Source organism: Taudactylus pleione, unplaced genomic scaffold, assembly GCF_031769625.1.
Source record: "Taudactylus pleione unplaced genomic scaffold, aTauple2 ptg000006l, whole genome shotgun sequence".
NCBI classification, from domain to species: domain Eukaryota; kingdom Metazoa; phylum Chordata; class Amphibia; order Anura; family Myobatrachidae; genus Taudactylus; species Taudactylus pleione.
The window spans coordinates 16102124-16123770 of NW_028284409.1; positions in this window are offsets into that span (position 1 = coordinate 16102124).

Consider the following 21647-nt stretch of genomic DNA (forward strand, 5'->3'; position numbering starts at 1 on the left):
CTGATTAAAATTATATGCGGCATGCCTATATTTTGTGTGCGACTGCGGGTGTATCTGCATGCTAGGCTGTGACACTGTAACATAGCAATTTGCATGCAGATACTGCTACAGTCACACACAGACTATGGGAAAGCTGCATATCATTTTAATCAACATAAGCTGCTTGTGCACCTTGTGAAGGAAGAAAGTTGCACGAAAATACGCTCAGCACTACCAAGTCACGCCACGGTGTGACTAGAAGGGCTGCTGAATACGCAAGGAGGCTAGATGTACTGTATGCGGATAGATCCCACCTCCAAATGCACATGTAAAACCAATGGAAACAAATGTAGAACCAAAAGACACTTCCTGTTGCTTTTATTTTGGTTTTAGCATAATTCTTGCTATTCCAAAATTACAAACCACTTCTAAAATGCTTCAAACTGCCAAAAATCATTGATAGGGTATAGTGAGGTGAGTGATGGTAGTTGGAGAGTGGAGTTTGGCCTTTGGAAGAGTTATTTAGAGAATAACTATTTTGAGAGTTATTTGCAATTACTGACTGGTTCAGAAAGTTGTCTTGTCTTCTTTTGTGTAGTATTTTGTAATTTAACAGTTTGTCTTATTTTTTTCTTTTGTTTAACTATTTTTTTCAGTTTTGTCTGTGTTTATTTGTCTGTGCCTGTGTTGTGCCTGTGTGGAGTGTTCTTGTTATGGTAGGTTTTATTTTTCCGTGTCTGTTTGTCCTGTATTTCTTGTGTGTATTGTGTTAGTATGGAGGGGTAAATGAGAGGGACTAAGGAGAAGAATAGGGAGCCAGAGGTTGGGGAGGATGAATAGGAGATGGAGCAAGAAGAAGCTGAGGGAAGCCAACCATCTAAAACATAGTGAGCGTAAAATGTGAGGGTCTTATACAATGAGAACGTGGCATTGTTGGTAGCAGTTATGCCAAATAATGATGTGATCCAGGGGAGCCAGGTCACATTGACATCAGTGCAATATAATCAGCAGATATGGTTCATGGTGCTGCAGGATATTGTTGCGATGGGCCAGTTCAAGCAATCTGAGGCCCATATTTGGAAATGATTTTCTGACATTACGAGGAAATAAAAAGACAAGATGGCTGAGGAGTTCAAGCTGCAGAGCAGACTGGTGGCGGGCCCATGATGTAGTTATGTTCCCAGCAGTCAGAATGCCGGTGCCGGAATCCCGACACCAGTCAGAATCCAGGCACTAGCATCATCATTTTGTGTCATTTACTGAAAAAATCTTAGCTTGCCTACCTGAAGCATGCCATCAACAAGTGTGGCCCCGCCAACTCCACCCAGACGCGGCCTCTGCAGCAGTTATGGCTATTCACACGGTCACCCTGAAGACCCCTCCCATGTTTCACATCTTAAAAGGAGAAAATAAACATTTAATTTGCTGTTGTTCTTCATTATAAACTGTTATAGTTATGTCTGGTTTTTTATTTAATATATTTGTAATATTGCTTTAATTAAGCAATTATTCATATTGAGCTTGATTCAGATCCACACGCAAATGCCCTCACAGCTGCAATCTCTCACAGATCACAATGGCGAAAATATGTTAATGACTGCTGTGCGGTGCTTAAAGACACCCAATGAAAGCATCTCACATGCACCACTCACTCACAAAATCAGAAACATCGGATGTGGATTAGGCAGTGATCAGCCTTCTGAGTAAGTCTAATCTGTCGCAGACATAGTGGGTCTCTAGACACACAGGGGGCACTCCTGCTGTGAGCAAGGACGCAGTGGCTAATTTAGACAATCCCAGGAAACAGTGTTTATATGCTACTGACATGCCTGCATTCAGGGCTGCCAAGAGAAATTCTGGGCATCGGTACAGCAAGCTCCTGGGCCCCCCCCCCCAAGCCATACACAGCGCATTACATTTCCGCTGTCTATTGGATGGAGAGACAGGGCAAGATGTTATTGGCTGCAGGGCAGGGAGTCTCAGAGTGCGGCCAAGGCGTAGCCAGCCGGGGAGGAGGCATGTCCTTGTGACTCGCTCCCAATTCAGCACAATTAGGGGAATGCCCAACAATCACGGAGGTGCTGGGCTTCCCCATGCTCTCCCCTCACGTTGAAAAGATGAAGTGCGCACATGCACGGCTTCTATTAACCCGGAAGTGATCGTCACCATAACTTTTCCTACATGCATGACACTGCAGTCCACGGGTGTGGAAGGCAAAGGGCAGGCTGTTTTAGTGGGGCACCGCTAAAAGGGCAGGGCACATTCTGCCCTTTTAAAATCGGGGATCGTGTGGTGCCCCGCTTAAACAGCCTAGCGGGAACAGTACTGGATGCTATTGTCTGATGTGCATCTCATCTGTCATTGGTTGCAGAGGGCATCCCCCAGGACCCCATTATTTTGCAAAATTGGGTCCTCCACTCTAATGCCACATACGCTCTAAACAATAAAGTGAACGATCAGAATGATAGCGTTCAAGTCATCCAGTGTGTATGCCCAATATCATTAACGGTGCGCACTTCCGTGAATCGCTAACGATGTCTATAGTCGCCTGAACATGCAACTGCATGTTCGGGGAGGTGCTGGGTGACATCACTAAACAATATCCATCAGTCAAACTTTACACCACACCGAGCCGGACCTTCCTTTCTGTTGTCCCTCTTAGTCACTGCCCACCTCACAGAGGGCCTTATTCAGAGCCGGACGCTATTTCCGCTCGCTCGTTCAGAAAAAGCGGCCAGCTATTTAAATTGAGCATTCACTCTTTGCGGTCTGTTGACGCCTCTATGTCTGAGCAAGCTAACGAAACATGCGCTCGCTATTTTGTAAAGACGCCCCTGGCCGCTCGCATCCTACGTCATCTCCGCTATTTATTTGATTAATCGAGTACATCGAAAGGCGTCTGAACTGCTCGCAGTGCTTATGGTTGGATTTTCCTACCGCAATCATGCGGACAGTTCAGGTTAAGAAACAACCAAGTGACGTGGTCGATGATGCTGCTTTGTTAATTATGCACCCTTAAAATGCCCTTTTGACCGTTTGGCATGCCTGCGTTCGGATGTCCACTCCCTGTTTTCAAGCACCTTCCCCTGTTACCACCCACAAACGCCTCATCCTGTCACTCAAATTAGCAGGCACTCGCTATTTTGCGAGCGCTCGATTTCGGACCGCAATGACTGGTTGGTGCATGAGCATTACAACCCATACACATGCGCAGTTGTGCTAACATCGCTCGGAGCGAACGAGCGGCTCTGAATCAGGTCCAGAGCCTGGTGAAGAATGAGAGAGCCTTGCAAGATGATGCCGTCATCATCTCGCAAGACTATTAGCTGTGTAGTGGTGCGGTGGCTGGGAGTTAGTGACACACAGTTGGGTGACCAAGACTTCCCTCTCACACACACTCTTCCACTTGAACTGCTGCCCGCTGTTAGCGGGATTTAATAAAGGCGATCATTTTTAATAAAAAGCAAACTACTATTCACCCCTGCATATATTAGACCCATGTTTAAATAGATATGCCTATTACAAATACGATGTACAGTATTATGATAGATATATTTATATATAGTTGTCCAAGCGGACCGGCACTCTTGCATTTATATATGCATATACATATAATGCTGGGCGTCCGCGGTCATTCGCTTTCCTGTGATCCCTCCCAGTCTACGCCCGCCGCTGCCCGGAACCTGGAACTGGTGAGAGCCTCATGAGATGATGATGATGTCATCATCTTGTGAGAGTATCAGTTTTGCAGCAGCGTGGCTGCAGCCTGCTGCAAGTAAGTGACACTGTCTGTGTGACACATTGACACACAGACAGTGCAGTAGCAGAGACCGGCTGTGGCCACCGCCAGTGGCAACTTAGTAAAGGAGAATAAAAAAATACTTGGTAATCTGTATTCTGTACCTGCTTCCCCCCTCTCGGCGCCCCTGTCTGCATTTCTCTAGCCACCCCATGTTACCTTCCACAACTGCTGACTACCTGTTACTCACTATATGAGTGAATCCTCTGTGCAAGCGTAATCTCAATTCAATTGCTGCACATGCTCAGTGCAACTTCCACACATGTTCAATGGCTAACAATCGCTCAATTTGCACAGACATCGGCATTTAGTAGCCAGAGGAACTACAGTATGACTAGGTGAAATGAATTGTGTTGGGATTACGAGGTGTCTAAGAACTGTAGCCAAGGACAGCAGCTAATGACTATTACCTATTAATTATTGTAACATAATTCAGGAATTGTAGTGATATAAGTGTATATAGTGGAAATAGTGAGCTACAGTACTATATGTGGTAGCCTCATGGGGCAATATTGTAGTATGATAGCACTGTATATAAGTATGTTGCTGTATTTCACTGACATTTGCATCTATGATAAACCGTGCTCTTTTTATTCATGTGTGCAGGCTAAATATACCTACTTTTCATTTACATATTCCCACAACCGCTATTGTGAAAGCGGCTGTGACTACGGCTGCATTACCAACCATCTCTGATTCAGGCCCTTAATACCTTTTTATGTCCTTCCTTGTCTACTCTGTTGCCTGTGTCATTTCCCTTGTCATTAAACCATTCTCCATCACTATATACAGGGCTGAATTTATTGGGGGGGGGTGAAAGGGGCGGTCGTCCTGGGCCCCCACACACATAAAGGGCCCCTACACCCACCAGGGGTTAAAGTGGGCCGGAATGGGAGACAGAACCAGTTCCGCCTCCGCTGGCCCACCTCAGCCCAGCGCTGCAGGGGGGTTTTGTTATCAGCAGCCACCCGGCTTTTGGTTCTGGCTCCCGCAGTGGGCAGTAAACTATGGGAGAGACATCATGATATCTCTCCCATAGTTACGAGGAGCAGCCTGTCAGATGGACACGGACGCAGGAGCGGGGTTTAAGGTAATTATTGTGGGTTTTTTTATGTAAGCGGCTTCACTATAGGGGGCATTACTACTGGGGGAATTACTATTGGGGAGCACTACCACAGGGGGCACTACTAGTGGGGGCATTGCATGTGGGTCACTGCATAAGGGGCACTACTATTGGGGGTCCTGTATAAAGGGCACCACTACTGTGGGCTCTGCATAACGTTGCCTACGACTGTGGGCACTGCCACTACTGGGGGCACTGCATAAGTGGCACCACTACTGTGAGCTCTGCATAAGGGGCACTACCACTGTGGGCACTGCCACTACTAGGGGCACTGTATAAGGGGCACCACTACTGGGGCACTGCATAATGGGCACTACCAATACCTGGGGCCCAGCATAAGGGGCACCACTACTGGGGGCATTGCATAAGGGGCACTACTGGTGTGGGCATTGTATAACAGTAGAGATGAGCACAGAATCCGAACTGCTCCGAACATCGGGGATCCGAATCCACCCGAACGCTGTTTGGGTGTTGCCCGCCTGACTCTGATCCCACTTCCTGGTCGAATGGCGGCCTCCTGATGTCGGATTCTCGCGAGAGAGTGGGCACTGCCACTACTGGGGGCACTGCATAATGGGCACTACCAATACTGGGGGCACTGCATAAGGGGCACCACTACTGAGGGCATTGTATAAGGGGCACTACTGGTGTGGGCATTGTATAAGAGTAGAGATGAGCGTTTCAGATTTTGTGGAATCCGAACCGCTCCTAACATTAGCTGGGATCTGAGTCCACCCGAATGCTGTTCGGGTGTTCCCTGCCTGACTCGGATCCCACTTTGAGGCAGAACAGCAGCCCCCTGACATTGGATTCTCGCGAGAGAATCCAACGTCAGGGCCCCACTAGTGTAGGTCAGAATGCAGTGATAGCGGTGTGCCCTACACAGCTAATGACAGTCAGACAGACTCTCATTGGCTACTGTGTCCACGGAGGGAGCCGGTTGGAGCTCACTCATGAGTTCCGTCTTCTGGCTCCCCCCGCTGCGGGTAATGGGAGAGACGTCATGACGTATCTCCCATAGTGCAGAGAGGAGCGGACGGCTGCAGTCACAGCAGGAGTGGGGATTCAGGTACGTTTTTTTTTCTTTCTGTGTAAGGCAGCGCTACTGGGGGCACTACTAATGAGGGCATACTACTATGGGCACAACTACTGGGGGCACTATTAATGGGGGCATACTACTAGGGGTACTTGTAATGGGGGCATATTACTGGGGGCACTACTACTGGGGGCATACTACTGGGGCACTATTAGTGGATGCATACTACTGGGGGCACTACTAATGGGGACATACTACTAGGTGCAAAACTACTGGGGGCATACTACTAGAGACACTAATTGGGGGCATACTAGGGACACTACTACTGGTGGCATACTACTATGGACACTACTACTGGGGGCATACTACCAGGGACACTACTACTGGGGCATACTAACTAGGGGCACTACTAATGGGGGCATACTACTGAGGACACTGCATAGGAGGCACTACTACTAAGGACATTGTGTAAGGGACACCACTGCTGGGGGCATTGTGTAAAACAGACAGCTGCGGTCACAGTAGGAGCGGGGATTCAGGTAAGTTTTTTTTCTTTCTTTCTGTGTAAGGCAGTGCTACTGGGGGCACTACTAATGAGGGCATACTACTATGGGCACAACTACTGGGGGCACTATTAATGTGGGCATACTACTAGTGGTACTTGTAATGGGGCATATTACTGGGGACATACTACTGGGGTACTACTAGTGGAGGCATACTACTGGGGGCACTACTAATGGGGGCACTACTAATGGGGGCATACTACTAGGGACACAACTACTGGGGCATACTACTAGAGACACTACTACTGGGGGCATACTACTAGGGAAACTTCTACTGGGGACATACTACTAAGGGCACTACTACTAGGGACACTATTATTGGGGGCATACTAGGGACACTACTAATGGGGGCATACTACTAGGGACACTACTACTGGGGGCATACTACTAGGGACAATACTACTGGGGCATACTAACTAGGGGTACTACTAATGGGGGCATACTACTGAGGGCACTGCATAGGAGGCACTACTACTAAGGACATTGTGTAAGGGACACCACTGCTGGGGGCATTGTGTAAGGGACACTATAGCTGTGGGCATTGTATAAGGGGCACTGCTACTGTGGGCATTGTATAAGGGGCTTTACTAATGTGGGCTTTGTGGATAAGGGTCACTACTGTGGGCATTGTGTAAAACACACAGTATGTTACAACACACTACTGTGGGTTGTAACATAAATAAGATACACTACTGGTGTAATGTGAATCAGGGGCACTATGTGCAGTGTAATGTGAATAAATTTGTGCACTGTGACTCCTTGGGCCGTAGCCCACTGTGTAAACAAGTACTGTGATTCTGCTGGCCGTACCCCACTGGGTGGGAGGGCCCAAGGACCATTCCATCTTGCACTTCCTTTCATTTCTGCCACTGCTGTGTGGTAATGTTTCATAGATGTGCTTTAAACTGTGGTGTCTGCACCGCTGCTCTGTCGCTTAGTAACCAGTCAGCTCACTGCAACCTTTGGCCAATAATGGTGAAAAGAATATTATAAGCTGTGAGGTGGTCTAAATTGACTGGAAATTAATGTTATTGAGGTTACTAATACTCTAGGAAGAAAAAAAAGGCCAATTTATGAGATTTTAGCTTTTCTTGTCAATTTTTGTAAAATATCCAAATCCAAAGCCAGTCACCGCAGTTTGACAAATCCAAAGTGGGACGAGATATTAGAACCAAATCCAAATCTGGCAAAAATGGTCCAGCGCACATCCCTATACAAGAGGCACTATTACTGTGGGCATTATGACCCTCATTAAGAGCCACTCATAAAAAAGTGAGCGCTCGCTCTGAATGAGGGCGGCCGCTTTTGTTTTAAAAGCCGGCCTCCTGGCCACTCGCTAAGCTGTGGGTGACCACCCACAGCTTTAGAAAGTGACCAGGTGATGGTCGCGATGGTCGAGACCATCGCGACCATTGGGGCTTGCGACGAGACCCTTGCAGTAGGGTCTCATCTACCGCAAGCCCCAGGTAGGTTCCTGCTCTAACAGAGCAGGAAGTTCCCTACTGACATCACTGGTGATGTCAGTAGGGTCGCCTACAAACGGCAGGCATTCGTTCAGGAACGCCTCCGTTTGTCCGGCCACCTCCCCCACCCCGCCTACAAAACTGGGTGAGCTGTCGATCAACATCGACAGCCGCCCCGTTTGTAGTGAGCCCCGGAGCGAGTGAATTTGTCACTCGCTCCGGGGCTTGCACACGCGCACTGCGAGCACTGCACGTGCGGAGGCTTGCAAGCGGGTCTGAATGAGGGCCTATGTGTTTAGGGGCACTACTACTGTGGGCATTGGGCTTGATTCAGACCCGGACGCAAGTGGCCGTACGTTCGTACGAGCGGAAATATTTAAAGTCAAGCGTTCATCCATATGTTCGCTCATAGCTAATTTTCCGCCCTTTAGTCTCCCAACCCCTCCTCCAGCTTGCGACCGTTCAAAATAGCGACCGTTCGTCTCCTCTTTGGTTGCTTTGGTCGCTCGCGCAAGTCAATTCCGGAAGTGGGCCTGTCAGATTTCGATTACCTGCTCTTTCATTCTGCAAACATACTTTAATCGTTTCATGGCAATCAATATATTAATTACCTTAATTGCTATTCACATGTTTTCAATCCTTTTTTTTTTTCATTGTCAATAAACTTTATTCTTGTCAGTGTGTGTCATTTTTACCGCAGAATACGTACGGTTTCACCAATGTTTTTTTTTTACAAATTACATGTTTTTAGGATTGATACTATTGTTTTCCTTTGTTTTTTATAGGCATATTTTAGTACTTTAATTTGTTTATTTAAATTAGCTTACGCATGTCACTGCATCAAGCCTATCATAATTCACATTATATTTGTGAGGGTGTAGGTCACATGACTCATACAATAACCAATACAATGCGTTCTGTTATTTTTCAAAGTACATTAGCCAATCAAATTTTTTCAGGGTCCTTTATTAAAACTGTTTTTTGTGGAAAAAATCATTGCCATCATGAGAGCCGCAGCATTTACACGAAGCAAACTCCTGGTCCTCACAGATGTGATGGACCGGAGAATCACTACTCATCCGGCCCCCATCACAAACCTCCGCAAGCGGCTCGCCTATGCGGAGGTGCGGCGGCGGCTGAATAATATGGGCTTCCGCCGCAATATCGGGCAGCTTGAAAGGCGGTGGTCGGATCTCCACCGCAGGTCCCCCCGCCTTTTGGCGAATTTGCGTCAGCAAATAGCTGAAAGTAAGTGTATTTTTTTATCCTAAAAAATGCAAACATACCTGCGTGTGCATGTTTTCCATCTAGCCCTGTTTGTTTAATTTGGACAGACATGCGTGTGCATGTTTTCCATCCAGCCCTGTTTGTTTATTTCGGACAGACCTGCGTGTGCATGTTTTCTATCTAGCCCTGTTTGTTTATTTCGGACAGACCTGCGTGTGCATGTTTTCCATCTAGCCCTGTTTGCTTATTTTGGACAGACCTGCGTGTGCATGTTTTCCATATTTTTTTTTTTTTGGTACATTTTTGGTGGTGTAAATTTTTATCTAAACCCCCCCCCCAAAAAAACGAAAACATTTTTATCCATCATTTAGGGGCTGAGCGCAGACTCCGACGTCTAATGCGAGCAAGACGTCGGCCTCATCCCCTATCCCCCACTCCCACCCAAACCTCCTCTCCCCAACCTTCCCCAAATTCCCCCTCCAGACCGGCCAGTCCCTGAGGTCCCTCCCTCTCCGAATATTCCCATCCCTCCAAATTCACCCTTCCCTCCACCCCCCCCTCTCTTTTCATCACCCTCCCCTCCACCCACCCCTCGCTTTTCCTCCCCCTCCACCCCTAGTGAAATCTCCCCTCCTCCATTGGACCAGCACTGGCCAACCTCAGAGGAGGACGATGTCGGGGCTCCTGGACCAGGCATCAATCTGACCGGTATGTTTCCCTTTTAAACTATGCTTGTTTTTTTTATTTTTGGTTTTTGGGTGATGTTGTCCTTTTGCCTGTGCATTTCCAATTTGTTAAGTATTTCGAATGTTTTGGAGATATATCTTTGAAAAACAATGTCTAGGATGCTTTCCCCTTACACATATCACACATGTCCAAACACTCATACTTGTGTCTTTCTAGTTTACGGTAACAACAAATGTAGTTTTTTGGTGTACTTCCCCCTTTTTTTGGTTGTCTTTTTATGTGTAATTTTTCTTGTTTGTATTTATACAATCTTTGTGTTTTCCATTTCTTTTTTTCTCTTCAAAAAAAAATATATATATTTTTAAGTATAGTCTGAATTTTAAGCTGTTTGGTAACATATAAATTAAGGTGTCAGTTTAGTAATCCACACTTTTTCTTAAACCCACAGAGGACCAGAGGCGTTTGCAAGCAATGCAGAAAGGCTTGCACACATTGAGGGGCCATGTCATCGGGATGCTTGTGGTCCTGGATCACATGTTGGCGGTCCTGTGGCACTAAATTTTTTGTTTGTTCCCCCCTCAAAAAGTTGTTTAAAATAAAATGTATTTTGATTTATTAGAGTCTCATTCCTTGTCTGTAAATATTAGATTGTTTAACCTTACATAAGTAGACTATTGGAGCATGAGTTTTTAAGTAATGTAAATTAGATTCTAGAAAGCTCAAGTAAGTATGTAAGCTGGCACATTAAACACCTAACAATACCAATAGGTTGGGAGAATTACCAGGTTTTTTTTGGGGTGGGTAATGTAAATATTAAAGCAAACCTGATTAGGCCTAGATTATAAAACATACTGATTCATCATAATCCCTTTGGGGTTTGTTTTTAGCCACAAAGCATGTTAAACTACTTAACATTTTAACACATTACAGGATTAGCCATTATGAAAGTTTGCATTTTTTGGCCCAGGTTACACGTGCTTTTAATGTACCAAGGAAAAGTCTTTTTAATGTCAAGCAAAAATTTAATACACACAAATAATAACCAGAAAGTGAATTGTGACAAAACAATTCACACAGTGAAAACACACACCAAAAAACAACACCCAAAAAAAACACTCAAGAACTGTTGGAAGAAGGAGCAGGCCAACATGAATCCACAAATGAGGCGAAGAAATAATTGTTCCCAAAGTTATATCCAATGTGGCCACATGAAGAGAATTTTGGGGATCAGGTAGTAAGCATCGTTTTTTTGGGTAATTTTAGGGAATAAAAGACAAAAAAAAAAAAAATATTAAAATTGGCCATTAAAATCTAACATGTCTACATTGTGTCAATTAACCAAATGTTTTACAATAATTACCTAAAATATCTGGCCACCACATCATCACGTATGGCTTCCCCACAAACTGACCTCCGACCAACCTTGGGGGGGGCCATCCTCAGGCAAGGCATCCTCTGGCTGCATTGGGACACCACTCCTTATGGCGATGTTGTGAAATAACCCACACAGGACCACAATTTTTGAAACCATATCCGGCAAATACATGAGCTCGCCACCAGAGTTGTGGAGGCATCTGAATCGGCCTTTTAAAAGGCTGATACAGTGCTCCACCACCTGCCTGGTGGCTGTAAGTGAGGAATTATACTCACTTTGTGGCCCAGGTGTGGGAGCCAAATAAGGAGTGAGCAGCCAGGGCGTGCAAGGGTAACCACTGTCTCCTGTGAAAAAACAAAAACAAACATCAGGACCATTGTGTAACAAGCTTTGCATTGGTTGCCACGGAAGGTGTCAACTTACCCAGAAGCCACGCATCACCAGCTTGTAGGTTGTCTAATTTGTGCCAAATCCCTGATTGCCGGATGACGAAGGAATCATGTTCACTCCCGGGGAATTTGGCATTCAGGGACAGGATCTGGAGGGAGGCATCACATACCACCATTACATTCAGTGAATTAAAGTGTTTGCGGTTCCTAAAAATAGCCTCCAGCCTTGCTGGAGGCTGAAGTGGTATGTGAGTGCCATCCACAAAACCTATGATGTGTGGGAAGCCAGCTATTTGGTTAAAATTGGCCTTCGCCACACTAAGGGAACCCATATCCACTGGCATTTGAATAAAATGATGGAGGTGTTTAAAAATGGCCACCATCACTGCCCTCAGGATCCTTGAAAAGGAGGATTGGCAGATTCCGGCAACTATTCCCACCGTGGTTTGAAAGGATCCTGAGGCACAGAAATGTAACACCAACATTAATTGCATAAGTGGTGGTATTGCTGTAGGACTGACAATTTGCCGTTCAAGATCACTCTCTATTAATGAGAGAGTGTCTAGGATGATTTGTGGAGGAAGACAGTATCGTCTTAAGACCTCATCATCTGGCATTCCAAAAAGGGTGACACGTGTTCTATATATCTGGGGCCTTGCATGCCTACGAGGCCTACGCCTGGGACGAAGTAGAGGTTGGTCGGGTTCTGGAAACATGGCCAAGATAATACGACCAACATCAACCTGAAATGGTAAGCCAGGTAATTTTTGTTTGAGACAAATGTGAACCAAAAAAACTACTTATCTTTTCCAATAAATCCAAAGATGCTTACAGGCCGGGGTATTATCATGAGTAGAAAAACCTACATTTCAAAATTTTTTAAAATATTGAGTATTTTTAGCACAAAAACTTGTATTCTAAACACATTTTTTTTTTCAAAAAAATATAGAAGGGAGCACACATTAGTTAGGAAATGCACGCTACAATTAGTGGTAAAACATGACTTTACATTTTTTACACAAAAAAAACATTGCGCTAAATAGTTCGCATTTTTTACTGGTTAATAAGGAAACAGTGCGCTAAATAGTTCGCATTTTTTACTGGTTAATAAGGAAACATTAGTGCACTAAATAGTTTGCATTTTTTACTGGTTAATAAGGAAACATTAGTGCGCTAAATAGTTAGCATTTTTTACTGGTTATTAAGGAAACATTAGTGCGCTAAATAGTTCGCATTTTTTACTGGTTAGTAAGGAAACATTAGTGCGCTAAATAGTTCGCATTTTTTACTGGTTAGTAAGGAAACATTAGTGCGCTAAATAGTTCGCATTTTAAATTAAATACAACTCTAACTATATTTCGCTAAAGAGTACATTATATTTCTTGTTAAGACATGATTGTTTAAATTCAAAATAAAAATTACTCTGCAAAACATATGCGAAGACCAACACATCGAAATTGTAACTTCATGAACCAAAAAAAACTTACCAAAATCCGACAAATAAGTCACAGTCCAAAAACGTCAATGGGGCAATGCCTATATAACTTAAAAAAAATAAATAAATAAGTACTAACATTTGGTTATTAGATCCATTATTATTTTAAGGAGGTTTTTAAAAAGACTTACTCAAAAAAGAACCAAAAAAGAAAATAACCAATTCAAAAAAAGCGAACGGAAACTAAAAAAGTCAGAAAACCAAAACCATTAACAAACTCCAAAAAACCGCCTCAAACCACAAACCACGCCAACAATCCACTCCTCCAAGCTAAACCTCCAACATTCATCACCCGCCACCTCGACTCGAGTCGCACCAAGCCATAAATAGTCTTTATTTTCCCGCTCAAATTAAGGACGGATAATAGGATCGCACAATCGTCACTGAAATTCACAAACGGTCTGCTGTAGTGAAACTTTACTCTCTAAAATGGCTACAGAGCAGCAAAACACTGGCCAAGAGGTGCCTGGTAAGTATTGTCTCTTTTGTATTAAAGGATTATTTATACCAAAAATTTTGGGAACGTTTGACATGAAAATTTAAAAAATGTTTTTTACAAAAGGAGTGGAGGATGCCATACAGAGGCTGCTGGGCCTAGTCAGCCTAAGAAACAAACGAAAAAAAAAAGGCAGCCACAATTCACAAGAAAGGAGATGGAGGTTTTGGTCCAAATGTGCCATGACAACCTGCCACAGGCAGAAAGGAATATGGGTGCAAGCCAGAAGTGGAAAATGTGGGATGACATAGCCAGTGCTGTCAATAGGGTGGGTGAGTTTGACCGTGCAACCCGGGATGTCAAACGCCGGTATGTAAAAACTACATTTTAATAAAAAGTGGTTACAGGGCCAAATACTGCAGAAATAATGCCAACTTTTTCACCCACAGATGGAGCGATTTCAAATATCGGCTGAAGCAAAAACTGGCTGATAGGGCTAGGCATGCAAGGGGGACAGGCGGGGGTCCCACCCCTGTGTCATTGGAGCTTAATGACTTGGAAGAGCTGGCCCAGGGGTGTGTGCAGGATGAGGAGGTGTTTGGCGTGTCCAACATGGATACGGACATGCCAGACTTTGCGGCTCCTCATGTTGTCCCAGGTAAATGTTGTTATGTTACCAACTCTGAAATGTGTTTGTGACAATATGTAGATTCTAATGTTACTCTTTTCTCATTTTTCTCACAGAGACACAGGCGGATGAGTCTGCTCCAGAGGGGAGCCTTGACCGCAGAATTTCTGCTGGCTCTGCAGGGGAGGAAGCAGTAGATCTGGCTGGGGACCCTGCAGAAGCCAGTCCAGGGCAATCCCCCTCGCAGGCAGTGGCCCTCCTCACGGATCTCAATTTTAAATCGGATCACCACACGGAGATTCTGCTGAGGATGGACGCCAGTCTGCTACGGGTGGCGGAGACCATGGAGCAAAATGCTGCGGCCAACGTGACCATTGCTCAGGCCCTGACCGCAAATACTGGGGCCAACATCAGGATTGCAAATGCCCTGGAGCAGATCGTTCGCCAGCACATGGTGGAGCCGGCCTCCCTTCCTGCCGGAACATCAGGACCCTCCACCTCTGGCACAACAACAGCCATCCCTCCAAATGTGCCTAGCCCTATGCCTAGTCCAGAGGCCCCAACATCTGCCTCTGGACAGGCCAGCCGATGGACCTCCCGGACCCGGTCAGGTTCCCACCCTACCCCGGCCAAACGGGCCAAAAGGCGATGACAGCACTGGCTAATTTTCCCACATTACTTCTGTGCTTGCCCCATATTCCTTAAGGGCCAAAACTTCCCTCTCCTTTCTTGTGAATTGTTTTTAAATTGTGTTATTTTGTGTTGGGCAACTGCCACTATTTGTGTTTGTGTGTTTGTTTGTTTTTTTTTAATTTATTTACGTTATCCAGATGTGACTTATGACAATTACACATAAAAATAAAAATGTGTTGAAAAAATAAAACATCTGGCAAATCTGCTCAATTGTATTGTGAAATTATTCCAAAACTGGTTCATAGGTAATCCCGCAAAAAAACCATAAAAAAAAATGAACGGAAATCTACACATTATTTTGGATTCCGAAACCAAAGGGTTAAAAACCATTTAGGAGTTTTAATGAACACTTTGCCAAAAAAAAAGGACGAGTTTTTTCTTGGCTCCTTAAAAATGAAGAAAATACACAAACATAATGACAATATTGTTGCAATAAAATAACTCCCAATAAAAAATGCAAAAACACATATTTTTCACAAAAATTGGTATGCTAATTGATTGTCTAATCCAGAAATTATCAGCTGAGTAGTTCACCTGCGTACGGTTTTGTGCTACTAAAAAAATACTATTTGATAAACACATTACAAGCTTGTTTTCAATTCTAAGTTGATTGTTTTTCTGGCAACAATTGATAAATCGGAAAAACATCGAAGAGGCCCAGGAAGGAGGAAGAGACCATCGTCATTGCGGTAGAGAATACCAGACCACAAGTTGAATGAGCAGTTTGAATGGAAAGTGGATCAGACAGTGACGTATCACTTGTTCCGTTCACATTGGCCGTTCGCAAGAGATAATTTATGTACGCCCAAAAAACGCCTCGACACGCCTGCGTTTTCCCATCTCCACCCCCGTCAACGCCCCAAAATGGGCTGTTCTGTCAATCACATTTGACATGTCACTTCCTGTTCGCTATTCGACGAACGTCGGAAAAAAAGATCGCAATCAGCTGTACGCACATGCGCATTGTTACACCGGCGCATGCGTGGTTGCACAACATCGGTTCACTACGAGCGTACGGCCGCTTACGAGCGGCTCTGAATGAGGGCCATTGTGTATAAGGGGCACTACTGTGGGCATTGTATAAAAGAGGCACTTCTGTGTGTCATAACATGAATAAGGGACACTACTATGTGGTATAATGTGAATCAGGGGCACTATGGACCTCATTCAGAGTCGGTCGTTGCGGCCGCACGGTCGTATGGAAAAAGGGGCCAGATATGCAAATGAAGCGCTCGCAAGTTGCGTCGTTAAGATGGGATCATTAGCTGGCCGAGCGAGGGGAGGATGCGGCCGTAAGACTAAAAATACGCCCCCTTCTCATTCCCATTACACGTCATCTCCGGGCATGTAAGGATTAATCTAGACCATCGTGAATCATCGGAGCTGGTCGTAGAGCTTAAGGTTGACCATATCTTCTCTTAAGCACTACGATCAAGTCAGTGTAAAAACCTCCCATGTCACATGTGCCATGACACTACTTTGTTAAGTATGCACTCCCATAAAACGCCGTTTGCATAGTCAGGCACGTCTGCGTTCGGATCTCCACTCCCCCGTTCACAAGCACCTTCCCCTGTTACCACCCACAAACGCCTCATCCTGTCACTCAAACTAACGACCTGGCCAAGTTGAAGGAGAGAGCAATTTCTGATGGTAATAGCTAGTTTGCGCACGCGCACTGCGAATTTTATGCATGCGCAGTTTAGCGAACATCGGTGGCGTACGACCGTGCGGCTGCAATGACCGACTCTGAATGAGGTCCTATGTGCGGTGTAATGTGGATAAGATTGCGCAACTGGTGAGTAATATTTCATGTGGGTACCTATATGTGTTTTTTTTTTCCTGTGGGTGTACATTGTGTGTTTTTTTCATGTGTGTACCTGTGTTTTGTTTTCATGTGGAACCCATGGGCCCCATTTCACAATGAGGCATAACCCCTTTAGCACTCGCTAAAGGAGTTATGGGCCTGATTCAGAGTTTGGAATAGAGAGGGAGATAGCACTCAACTGTGTACCTGGACAAACCATGTTGCAATGCAAGCGGTGTAAATACATAATTATATTTTTTGCATGTAGGGTAAAAACTGGCTGCTTTTACATGTAGCCCACAAATACTGCACATTTTTATTATTACTCTACAATTTAGATGTCAGTTTGAACACCACTCTCTCCAAAACTAAATCTCTCTGCACATTTTAAATCTGCCCCACCTGCAGTGCAGCATGGTTTCACCAATATGACCAGTTGAGAGAGAGATATCTCTCTATTCCCAACTCTGAATCAGGCCCTATTTCCTCCGTTCAGTATTTATTTAACAATCAGCACTAAGCTTAGATTATCACTGTTTTTCAATGTACCGCTTACGAACGATACAGTCCCCATTGCGTATACCCCCATTTCGTCCATATTTAATAGGGGCCCCCACATTTTTGTTGCCCAGGGGCCCCACACACCTTAATACGGCCCTGCCTATATATGAGTTACCACAACACAAGAGGTGTAACTAGGTATTTGAAGGCCCCATAGCAAAAGTTTGGAAGGGCCCCTTTGTACCACCCAATGGTAAAAAATTTAAATAACACATTGGTTCCCAAACTCTGGCCCCTATTTAACATTGACGGCAAATACCATCGGAATTTTTCATTTAGTATCGCTGTGATACTAACAAAAAATTCACTGGTATTTACCAATACTTACACGTCCGGCAAGGTCTTGCGACGTCTTAGTCCTCGGTGAGGTACTCCACTGGGCAGCTGGAAGCCTAACGCTGCCAGCGACAGGGCTCGGTGTAATGCGAATGCAAGCACTAAAGGGGTTATGCTTTGTTGTTAAATAGGGGCCTCTGTCCCCAAGGCACCCTAATGGTCCAGGATATCCTTAAAACCTGGACCATTAGGGTGTCTTGGGAACCGAATTTGGGATCTCTGATATAAAACATGTAACTGTGACAAGGAAGATAGGCCCCCCTAAGCTCTGGGTCCCACAGCAGCTGCACCCCTTGCACCTATGGTATTTACGCCCATGCACAACACCACATGACCAGTTCCTTAAGGTGTTCCTAGTTTGTGGTTTTGGCATTCTGGAATTGATCCTGTTATGCCTGTGTCTGTCTTGAATACTTTTACTATGTGTTTTTACCTGAGAGAATTTGTCTGCCTTTTTTCTGTAAGTCTCTGATGCTGAAAGTTCCATGTAGCAAGTTGTGAGGGCACTGGAAATCTCGTATTAATAGGGGCTGCTATAGGTGACATGGGCTGCTATAGGTACATAAACATGCTGTGTCTGGATTCCTCTTTATGGTATTGGTGTCAGACCATATTTCACTGACCTGGCCCTCTTACACTGCATTCTGGGCTTGATTCATGTTTACGTAGATGAGCTATTTTGTGCAACTGTGTGTGCACAAAAATTTCCAAAGACTCATACAGCACATGCATTGCATAGAGAATACACACAAAGATCAAGACAGACGTATCAGAGATGTTGTGGAAAAGTGATAGGCATTCCTGGACGGTGACTGGGAGGTGGCTGGTAGGGCATGTAAAAATGGTATGTTCAGTGGGCGTGTCAATGTAAATTCCCAGATGAACATCAGCAGGCATAGAAAGCCATAGTCAGGTGGAGTAACTGCACCTTATATAGGGCTGGTGCAAGTTTCGATGATGCAACCAATTTTTGCGTATAGGTACATACCAATCAGTATTACAGCGTGCATAGGTTCTTAAATGGGGATCTCAGTCCTTGCACATTTGGCCATAAGGATGTACATGAAGAAGTTTGCATAAAGTAGCAGATGTGTGACCGCCAATGGACTCTGCTGCGTGAGCTTCTGTGTGCGACTAAGAATCAGGCCCTCTGTGTCATTTAACATTTTCCTATTGCCCTATGTCTTTTTTTTCCCACATTATCCAATTTCTGATTATGTATTTCTGACATCCTGCTCTGCTCCTGACCTTTAGATTTTATTTGTGTCTTTGCTCTGTTTAAACTTTGAATGCCTCAATCCATTCCATTGGAGTTAACTCTTGGTCTGTCATTGATCATCTTTCAGTAGTTTAATAATTTGTACATACTGAATTGTTAAACTATCATTGTGCGGATGTCAGGATGGGGCATGAGAATCCTGAGGGAATCGGTATGTAATGCCAGGGGATTACATACCGCACTAAATATCGTCAGGATCCCAACTTGGGCTGGAAAGTACCCTAACCCTCCCCTCTAACCTCCCTGACTCTCCCTTAGTGGTGCCTAACCCTAACCTCCCCCCGGTGGTGCCTAACCCTGACCTCTCCCTGGTGATGCCTAAACCCCCCTCTCCCCACACCCTAAACCTAACCCTCCCGGGGTGGTGCCTAACCCTAACCTTCCCCCGGTGGTGGCTAACCCTAAGTCCGCCGGGGGTGCCCTAACCCAACCCTCTCCCCGCAGCTAAGCGCTAAAACTGTCCGGCTTACCTTCGTTCAGAAATCCATCTGTCTAGATTCTGGCGTTGGGATCTGGACGGGCATTGGGATTTCGATGCCTGTCTTTAGTCCCGTGGGATTTAGACCATGGTATTTAGTCAGACAGCTTCCCGGCCGACTGCATTTTGACTGCATCCCGATCCTGACATTCTCCAGCATGACTTGAGTCCTCATAAAAAGGAGGGATCAGGATCAGGGTTCACTAAATTATAATGTATTTAAATAAAAAAATTATTATATTTTTTATGGCCTTTTAACTCATTTGCTTAGGACAGTGATTCCCAACCTCGGTCCTCAAGGCACACCAACAGTCCTGGTTTTAGTGATATCAATGCTTGAACTCAGGTGGTTAAATCAAAATAAGTAAGGTACTAATTAAGTCACCTGTGCTCAAGTGTGGCTATCCTTAAAACTTGGACTGTTAGTGTGCCTTGAGGACCATGGTTGGGAACCCCTGGCTTAGGATGAGTGGGACTTATCTAAGCACTATAGGGGTTCACATGTGGGGTAGAATGTACCTAAAAGTACCCCCTTATAGTTCCTGGCACTCAGACCAGGAGAAGGAGGGGCTTGATGACTTTGTCATCTGGGACATTGATGCTTTCAGTAAGTCCTGTCCCTTCTAGACAACATATTGAATCATTTTACTATGCCAGGAAATAGGGGGAGAACATTAAAAGTACTCTAGCTTTCCATACTGGTACCCACTGACTCAGGGCACCCTTGTTTGAAAGAAGGGAGACCGCTTTTTCGAATGATGTGACCCCTGAGAAGTAGCGGCTCTGCTAAAATATGCAAAAGCCACAGGAGGCCACTGCCGCCTTCTGTGGTCCGCTGCTGCATGGAAATCAGACATCTCACTAACCCTCAGATTGTCACTCTGCCATGGCCAGTATAGATGCACCCAAGACGTAGCCACTGGTTTTAACATGCCCAGAAAACGGGGCCAACATCCCCATTTTTCTGGAACGCTATTTATCGCCACCACATTTAAATGGATCACTGTAATGCACCCTAACTTGCGTTATGTCCCTTCCTCCGAAAGTTACCACTACTGCTCCTACTACTTACTCACATGTTCCAATTGTATAATACGTTCAATACATGCATGCTTTTTTAGTGATGAGAGCGCACTTACAGGGATATAGAGTATAATATTTCCAAACAACTGATGTTTCTTCCAACATAAGACTACACTGTTCCCTGTATCTAGCTCACCCGCCACAAACTATTTACTTACTTTGAACCTTATTGGCCGTGTCCCACTAGAATTACTAGATGCTGAGAGGTATGGAATGATCTGATTTTGATTTGAATTCTATCTATCTATCTATCTATCTATCTATCTATATGTCTGTATGTCTGTCTGTTGTAGCCGGTGGTGCCGTGCTTAAGCACAACCACAAGACTTAAGGTGCCCATACACAGTGCGATTTTTTACACAATTTGGCTGTTTTCGATCATTCATGACGACCGATTGTGTAAAAAGTGGCATATACCAGTATGATTACGATGGTGATGCGTGTCCCCGGAGTTGTGTATCGGCATCGCAGATCAACTGATCCTGTAGTAAGATTTCGACCTATCGTGTAGCATTTGACACACATCATACACTGTTTTGCTGGATGTACGATTACAATGTTGCGATTTACAATGTTCCTGGCCACTCCCCTTCTCCATTTTCTGACAGACGGGAGCAGCATCAACATCATGTCTTGCAGAGGCTTGTGCATAAAAAGTGAGTAATTGCCTGTATTCTATGTACACCCTGAACCACCAATGTACCCCTGCACCTCCAATGTCCTGTACCACCAATGCATACTAACCACTGCACCTCCAATGCGTATTAACCCGTGACCCACCAATACATAATAACCTCTGTCCCCCTAATGCGTATTAACCCCTGCCCCACCAATGCATATTAACCCCTTCCACCCCTAATGCGTATTAAACACTGCACCCCTAATGTATTTTTTAACCTCTGCCCTCCAATGTGTATTTTAACCTCTGCTCCATGTGTATTTTAACCTCTGTACCCCCTATGTACCCTGTGCCACCATTGTACTAGCCCATCAATGGTTAAGACCCACCGCACCCACAATGTACCCACTCCCCCAGCCAATGTTATGACAGTGTAGGACAATACAAGTTGTCCCCTAATTGTTTTAAAAAAAGAAATAAAATATATAAGTAAACTGATACAGGTTTAAAAATTAATTTCGAACACATTTAAAACATATCAACTAATTAAAATAATTCAACTGGTAAAACTTTCAAACTTTAAAATTTAAAAAG